At 42.9% G+C, this 8,644-nt stretch overlaps 2 protein-coding genes across 14 annotated transcripts in view; one reads left to right on the top strand and one right to left on the bottom strand.

Annotated features, from left to right (window-relative positions):
- The window catches only part of TRIP4 (thyroid hormone receptor interactor 4), an 88,772-nt gene extending 84,255 nt beyond the window's left edge, over nt 1-4,517 (bottom strand). Inside the window, exon 1 of the mRNA XM_045067411.1 lies at nt 4,131-4,517. The gene's annotated coding sequence lies outside the window, so the exon portion shown is untranslated. The remainder of the gene's footprint in view (nt 1-4,130) is intronic.
- Nucleotides 4,518-4,646: 129 nt separating this feature from the next.
- CSNK1G1 (casein kinase 1 gamma 1) overlaps nt 4,647-8,644 on the top strand; it is a 192,554-nt gene continuing 188,556 nt past the window's right edge. For 3 of the 13 annotated variants that reach the window (XR_006602761.1, XR_006602759.1, XR_006602760.1), the window contains exon 1: nt 4,647-4,876. The gene's annotated coding sequence lies outside the window, so the exon portion shown is untranslated. Of the gene's footprint in view, nt 4,925-8,644 lie in introns of all 13 variants that reach the window. The other 10 variants (XM_045067413.1, XM_045067414.1, XM_045067418.1 and 7 more) reach the window with 5 other exon arrangements.

Here is an 8,644-nt window from a genome sequence, read left to right as displayed (position 1 = left end):
CAGGCTCCCTGCTGAACAGAGAGCCCAATGTGGGGTTCGATCCCAGGACCCTGAGACCATGACCTGGGCCAAAGGTAGAGGCTTAACCCACTGAGCCATGCAGGTGCCCCAGTTTTGTTATCTTTTATATTTGGAGATGCCAGTGGAACTCTAAGTATATCTGAATATTAATTACTTCAGGAATATTTAAATATTATTGAGAAATAGTATTGGGTTTTATTGTTTTTAAAAGTTATTTACTTATTTTTATTTATTATATTTTTAAATTTTATTTATTTATTTGATGGAGAGAGATCACAAGTAGGCAGAAAGGCAGGCAGAGACAGAGGAGGAAGCAGGCTCCCTGCTGAGCAGAGAGCCCAATGCAGGGCTTGATCCCAGAACCCTGGGATCAATGACCTGAGCCGAAGGCAGAGGCTTAACCCACTGAGCCACCCAGTTGCCCTATTTACTTAACTTTTTTAAAAAAGATTTTATTTATGTATTTGGTAGACAGAGTTCACAAATAAGCAGAGATGGGCAGAGAGAGAGAGAGCAGAGGAAGCAGGCTCCCTACCATGCAAAGAACCCGATGCAGGGCTTGATCCCAGGACCCTGAGATCATGACCCGAGTCGAAGGCAGGGGCTTTACCCGCTAAGCCACCCAAGCACCCTATTTACCTGTTTTTAAAGTGATCTCTACATTAATGTGGGGCTCTAAATCATGACCCCAAGATCAAGAGTCACATGTTCTAACTGAGCCAGCCAGGTGCCCTAGGTTTTTAAAAAATAAACATTAGATACCCTGATTTTCTTAAATGATTAAAAGAGATGATTAAAAAAAGTGAAAAAAAAATTTGAAGAGATTGGCAAAAAGGCTGGAGGTCCAGAATTCATTTACAGGATGAAGTGTGCTTACTGTACTGACCTTGAAGGCCATTTGAGATCTAGCCAGGTTCTGAAAGCACTGTCTTAATTATGGTTCATAATAAGAATATGGATTCCTCTAGTACTGCTCACAAAATCCTAAAAATGTAGTTAAACCCACATAGCTAGTTTCAGATGTGGATTTTGCTGTACAACTTTAGAGATCTCCAAGCAATGAGTATACAGAAAATGATAGAGTAATAGGGCACCCAGGTGGCTCAATCAGTTAGGCATCTGTTGGTTTCAGCTTGGTCATGATCTCATGGGTTGTGGGATTCAGCCCCATGTCAGACCCCCTACTGCTTAAAGATTTTTTTTTTCCTCTCTCACTGCTCCTCCCCCCAACTCACATGTGCTCTCTCTCTCTCATAAATAAATCCTTTGGGACGCCTGGGTGGCTCAGTTGGTTGGACGACTGCCTTCGGCTCAGGTCATGATCCTGGAGTTCCGGGATCGAGTCCCACATCAGGCTCCCAGCTCCATGGAGAGTCTGCTTCTTCCTCTGACCTTCTCCTCGCTCTGTTCTCTCTCACTGTCTCTCTCTTAAATAAATAAAATAAAAATCTTTAAAAAAATAAATAAATAAATCAATCCTTTTTTTTTTTTTAAGATTTTTATTTATTTATTGGAGAGAAAGCAAGCACAAGCAGGAAGAGGGCTAGAGGAAGAGGGAGAAACAGACTCACTGGTGAGCAGGGTGCCTGATACCGAGCTTGATCCCAGGACCCTGGAACCATGACCTGAGCATAAGGCAGACACTTAATCAACCAAGCCACCTAGGTGCCCCTCATAAATTAATAAATCTTTCTTTTAAAAAAGAAAATGATAAGGCACCTGGGTGGCTCAGTGGGTTAAGCCGCTACCTTCGGCTCAGGTCATGATCTCAGGGTCCTGGGATCGAGTCCCGCATTGGGCTCTCTGCTCAGCAGGGAGCCTGCTTCCCTTCCTCTCTCTCTGCCTGCCTCTTGCCTACTTGTGATCTCTACTGTCAAATAAATAAATAAAATCTTTAAAAAAAAAAGAAAAGAAAATGATTGAACTGTATGTCATATGACCATTTAGTAGTTGGGCCAGTCATACAACTGTAAAAAAGCAATTGAGTAACTAAAAACAAAAACAAAAAAACAAAACCACAAAACTATAGTAAGAGAAGATTTAAATGGATGCTTTTATAACTCCTATTACCTCAGGCAATTGGAAAAATGAATGATACACAGGAACCTGCATTTCTATATTGGCTACTACCACGTTTAATCGTAACAATTAATTGTGGGACCCCTGGATGTCTCAGTTGGTTAAGGGTCTGCCTTCAGCTCAGGTCATGATTCTGGGGTCCTGGGATTGAGTCCCACATCTGGCTCCTTGCTTAGTGGGGGAGCCTGTTTCTCCCTCTGCCTCTGCCCCTTCCCCCTGCTCATGCTTGCTCTCTCTGACAAATAAAATCTTTAAAAAAATCTTAACAATTAATTTTACCCAATTAAATATTTATTTATATATAACACATTTACCGTATCACTTTTTAAGATTTTTTTTTTTAAGATTTTTTTTTTTATTTATTTATTCGACAGAAAGAGATCACAAGTAGGCAGAGAGGCAGGCAGAGAGAGAGAGGAGGAAGCAGGCTCCCTGCTGAGCAGAGAGCCTGATGCGGGACTCGATCCCAGGACCCTGAGATCATGACCTGAGCCGAAGGCAGCGGCTTAACCCACTGAGCCACCCAGGCGCCCCACTTTTTAAGATTTTTAGCGACATCTAAGTCCACTGTAGTTTAGATAAGTCATTATTCATTGAACTCATAGTTTCATTTTTCTAATTTAAAAATTTTTGATTCTGTTGACAATTGAAATAATATCCTCTGTTTTGTCATGGTAGCAGGTTTATTACTTGTGACCTATTGCCAGGTGGGTTTGTTTGTTTGTTTGTTTGTTTAAGTAATCCCTACACCCAACTTGGGGCTGGAACTTGCATGCTCTACTAACTGAGCCAGCCAGGCACCCCTTTAAAAGAACTATTAATTAGTAGATATATTCAAATTCCATTTGAAAGTTTTTATGTGCATACTCTCACACGTATGCATGTCCATGGCAAGAGTTGAAATGTTTTAGACTAATTAAATTACTACTGACATTTGAATTTCAAGTGATTTCCTACAGGTTTTGCTAAACTGTCTAGGATGAATCAATTTAATGCTGTTCCATGTGTTCAGGAAACCAATAGTCCTGCTCTTTCTTTTAAGTTACCAAAGCTCATTTCCTGGGGTGCCTGGGTGGCTCAGTGGGTTAAGCCGCTGCCTTCAGCTCAGGTCATGATCTCAGGGTCCTGGGATCGAGTCCCGCATCAGTCTCTCTGCTCTGCAGGGAGCCTGCTTCCTCCTCTCCCTCTCTCTGCCTGCCTGTCTGCCTGCTTGTGATCTCTGTCTGTCAAATAAATAAATAAAATCTTTAAAAAAAAAAAAAGCTCATTTCCTCTGCCCCAGATGAGGTGGACAACAGTCCAATATTGATGACTAAGAAGCTGTCATGACCAGTAAAATCAGAGCCAGCAATTGCATGTACATTTACTGATATCGAATAGAGAACAGATTCAGCAGCTACTCGTTTTACTGCTTTTAAACATATTCAAGATAAGAAAGTCCAGCCAAGATTTTTACCAATTTTTTTCTGATTTCCCAGTTACATTTTTCTGAATGTTTAACTGCCCTAATGTATGGGTCATTTTTCTTAGCCAGTAGTTTCCCCAATAACTTCAAAATTCAGATCACCCCGACAGAAGAGTAAATGAGGTCTCACAACATTTTTCTTGTCCACAGTGTTGGTATGAAAGTTTATGAAAGTTGGTATGAAAGTTTATTCTTTTTTTTTTTTTTTTTTTTTTATTTGACAGAGATCACAAGTAGGCAGAGAGGCGGGCAGAGAGAGAGAGGAGGAAGCAGGCTCTCCGCTGAGCAGAGAGCCCGATGCAGGACTCGAGATCATGACCTGAGCCGAAGGCAGCGGCTTAACCCACTGAGCCACCCAGGCGCCCCTGAAAGTTTATTCTGAGTGGAGGATTAAATGTTGTCTTTCCCTAGCTTGATTACCGACTTCTTTTGGATCAAAATAGCTCTACTCGATTTACAGCCAATCCTGTTTTTCCCTTCCATTTAAGCTAGGCTATTTCTAGATTGTACCTAAATGTGTAATCCTCACAAAAGATAAGATAGGTGAAGACAAAACTTTTCTCACCGTTCGGTTTCAGAGGCTGTCACAGGTGAATGAAGTCCAAGAAAAAGCTTTCGTAACATTGAAGATTTTTTAAACCCAGCTGAAACATAACTGAAAATCCACAAGAGGGAGATGCTTGCTAAGTCGCCAGAAGAAAACTCCCACGAGGGACCAGAGAGAGCCTTAGGAGGAGTCATTGGGTTGGCCTGGACTCAGGTTGGGAGGGAGCAGGTGTACATAGTGCCTGGGGGCTGACGGGGGACTACAGTTGAAGGGAAAAGCAAGCTGGGCTCCGCGTCTCTGACGGCGAAGAGTGTGTCCCTTCTAAGACCACGGGGGAAAGGTAAGAGGGTGTTTCCAAAAAGGTAGCCCCTCAGAGCTGCCTCCTGGTAGTCTCAGAAGAAATGGGGTTGGTTGTCTTTGAAGGCACTTCCGCTTAGCAACCCCACGCGGTTGCTAGGGAGGGGCAGTAGTGGGGATGACCCGGAAGTGGTGGTGTCCCTTTCTCTTTGCCTGCTTTAAGTTTGTCCTATCAGGAGCGCCGGGGTGCTCTGCGCCGGGCCGAGGGTGGGGCCAGCGCTAGTGGTTCCGGCTCGGCTCTTACAGCCCCTCGGTTCCTCGCTTTCCCCCTCCCCTCCCTCACCTCTCCTCCCTCCCGCTCCTGGGAAAGAGAGAAGCCACCACTGCGGGTGGCTGGAGAAGCACTCGGCGGCTCCGGTAGGGTACCGCGCCCGCCCAATCTGAGCCTCGGAGCACTGCCGGACCAGGTACTCACTCCGGATTCGACGGAGTCCGGGAGGCTGGAACCTGAGAGTGTGTGTGTCTGTAGGGACTGGTCGGGGGGCCCTTCTCCGTGTTGGGGAGGGGGCCGCGGAGATCCTGGGTGGGGCGCAGGCCGGCGTATGTTTCTGTGGCGGGTTGCGGGGGTGGAATGGAGGCTTTGGGGGAGACCGCTTGGGGGAGTTTCGGGTGGCCAGCTCCAGGTTGCGGGGGAGGCGCCCCTTCGGATGCAGAAGACTTCGGCTGAAGTGGACCGGAGTTTGCCACCTGGAGGATTCGCTCTGAAAGGGGGAGCATCCTCCCGGGCCAGAAGGGGAGAATGGACCTTGTTCGAGTGGTTGGGGCAGTCCCTTGCTTCCCTTGCCTACCCTTTTGAGACAGAGCAACGGCTTCCAGGGTTGTGGGGGTTGTGAGTCGACTGGGCACCACGGGGAGCCGCCCTTGGCGGAGCTAGGGCAGAAGAGTGGGTAAGGAGACCTCCCTCCACCCAACTTCCGTGTGCTTCCCTCACTTCTTCCTTTACTGCTCTCTCGCCCCAGAGTCCTACCGGAGCTGTACCTCCCAAGTGGGCAAGCATCATAGCGTAAAAAAGAGGGTGAGGTTCTTTGCCCTTAAATGATACTTCAGATATTTGGAAAGTGCCAGAATGGCATATTCAGCCAGGTCTCCCAGTTCGATGTTAAATCTCATATAAATTATCTTAGAAAAGTGCAACACGGAAAAAGCACCAAACTACAGGCTAGTTGGGCATAGCTTTGTTTGGTAGATATACATGTTTATAAAAAATAGGCTGGGGGGACCATATAGATGTAGAGGTCTAGGAGAGACATGTTGAGGCAAGCCTCCTTTTCCAATCTCTTACCTGTCAGAATGCCTGTCCTAGTTTAAATGAAGCAGAAAGATCCTCTTCATTTATATTTTAATTAGCGACTGAATTGTAGGTACAGTGTGATAGATGGCTCAGAATAGATATGTGAACGTTCATAGAGACAAGATCCTCAGCTTTTGAGCCTGTCTCTTAATCTTTTAAGGAGATAATTGTGGTCAAGTGGAAGTATTGGCTTTGAGATAGGTAAATCTGGGATTGAACCCAGACTGTGCCACTGGCTAGTTGCTGACCTTGGGCAAGTCATGGGATGTACCGGAGATTTAGTTTCTTCCTAAGTAAAATGAGTTAAAATTTTTACCAATATTTTAAGTGTGTGTGTGTGTATTGTATTTAAATAACAGTCCACTCTAGGGGCACCTTGGTGGCTCAGTGGGTTAAGCCTCAGACTCTTGATCTCAGCTCAGGTTTTGATCTCAGGATGGAGATCAAGCCCGGAGTTGGACTCCACTCACATGGAGTCTTCTTAAAAGCAAAAATTAAATAACAGTGCACTTTAAATGGAAGCGCCTTCATTTCTCAGTCTGCAGTCCCTTTCCACAGTGTTTTGTTTTATTTTTTAAAGATTTTATCTATTTGTCAGAGGGAGAGGGAGCGTGCATAAGCAAGGGGAACAGCAGGCAGAGGGAGAAGCAGACTTTTGCTGAGGAAGGAGCCCCGTGCGGGACTCCTTCCAAACCCTGGGATCATGACCTGAACTGAAGGGAGCTACTTAATGACCAAGCCACCAGGTGTCCCTAAATGTAAGCACCTTCTTTTTTTTTTTTTTTTAAGATTTTATTTTTTCATTTGAAAGACACAGAGAGCACACAAGTAGGGTTGAGGCAGTGGGAGAGAGAAAAGCAGGCTCTCCACTGAACAGGAAGCCTGATGTGGCCCTGATCCCAGAACCTGGAGATCATGACTTGAGCCAAAGGCAGACGTCTAACCATCTGAGCCACCCAGGCACCGCTGTAAACACCTTCTAATTGAAAGATCAATTATTATTAATCTCTCCAGTCAGCATAGCCCAGGAGGAGAAGGGAACTGGATAATATTGCAAAAACATATGTATACAATAGGAATTTCAGTGGCTTCTAGAAATTTACCATAAGCAGCATGAAATTCAGTTATTAGTAAGTGCTTTAAACTCTACAAAAGAGAAAACAATATGTGCATTTATTAAAGTGACCATTGTTTGAAAGATTTTTCTCAGATTTGTAGTGTGTATAGTGTAGATTGATTAAAAAAATTAAAATAATAATGTATATATATTTTCTTTTAAGTTTTTAATTCCAGTTAACATACAGTGTTATATTAGTTTCAGGTGTGCAATATAATAATTCATGACTTCCATACATATAACTTATATAAAGTTTAATTAGCTTCATATGTCTGAAGAGAATTAAAATTGGGGCATAAAATAGAAAGTAGTTGTAATTTTAAAATTAACATCAACATCAGTAGCATGACTCATCTTAATTAGACTTAAACTATTAGCAATACTTACAGAATTTTTTTTTTAGACATTTAATTTATTTATTTGAGAGAGTACAAGCTGGGGAGAGATACAGAGGGAATGGGATAAGCAGACTCCCTCCTAAGAAGGGAACTGGATTGAGGCTCCTGGGATCATGACCTGAGCCAAAAGCAGATGCTTAACCAACTGAATCACCCAGGTGTCCCTACTTGCAGAATTCTTTTGTATAAAATTCTGTAAAACAAATGAAAATGGAATGAATTTCTGCTTTTAAATTATTCATGATGATAATATAGAACTAAATCTAAGAATAATAAGTTTTTATATTCATTTTATAAATTTATTATTTTTTTATTTTTTAAAAAGATTTTATTTTTATTGATTTATTTATTTGACAGAGAGAGAGAGAGATTGAGATCACAAGTAGGCAGAGAGGAGGCAGAGAGGGGAGAAGCAGGCTTACCACCAAGCAGAGAGCCCAATGCGGGGCTCGATCCCAGGACCCTGAGACCATAACCTAAGCCTAAGGCAGAGGCTTAACCCACTGAGTCACCCAGGCACCCCTCATTTTATAAATGTAAAATGATACAGTTATATGTAACCTATTCTGTCAGATTATCAACTAATAGTGTTTGCTTTTTTTTTAGATTATTTATTTATTTATTTGACAGAGATCACAAGCAGGCAGAGAGGCAGGCAGAGAGAGAGAGAGGAGGAAGCAGGCTCCCCACTAAGCAGAGAGCCCGATGCGGGGCTCGATCCCAGGACCCTGGAATCGTGACCTGAGCCGAAGGCAGAGGCTTTAACCTATTGAGCCACCCAGGCGCCCCTATATTTTGAATTATTAAAGAATATTATTATTTTTTAAAAAGATTTTATTTATTTATTTGACACACAGATATCACAAGTAGGCAGAGAGGCAGGCAGAGAGAGAGGAGGAAGTAGGTGCCCCACCACGCAGAGAGCCTGATGCGGGGCTCGATCCCAGGACCCCAAGATCATGACCTGAGTTGAAGGCAACTGAACCACCCAGGTGCCCCAAAGAATATTATTTTTAAAGAGTTGAAATTATATTTTTGCTACACTTAAACAGAGTTTTTTGGTAAGATTATTCAGGTTTCTAAATGGCTTTTCTGAGAGTATAAAGTCTTTTTTTTTTTTTTTTTTTTTTTTTTGGTATAAACTCTTTAGTGTATACATAAGCTTTTAGCCGTGTTTCCCTGGATCATCATTTTTAATCATCTTTTAGGCCTTAAAATTGAGGCTGTATTATTTTGCTTTGGTAAAGCTATCAGAAGCTCCCATTTCCCTCCTATATTCTTTTTTTCTTTTTTTTTTTTTTAAAGATTTTATTTATTTATTTGACAGAGAGAGATTACAATTAGGCAGAGAGGCAGGCAGAGATAGAGA

Source organism: Mustela putorius, unplaced genomic scaffold (assembly GCF_011764305.1).
Source record: "Mustela putorius furo isolate JIRA1106 unplaced genomic scaffold, ASM1176430v1.1 tig00003896_pilon_pilon_pilon, whole genome shotgun sequence".
NCBI lineage: Eukaryota > Metazoa > Chordata > Mammalia > Carnivora > Mustelidae > Mustela > Mustela putorius.
This window is presented reverse-complemented; position numbering and strand designations above follow the sequence as displayed.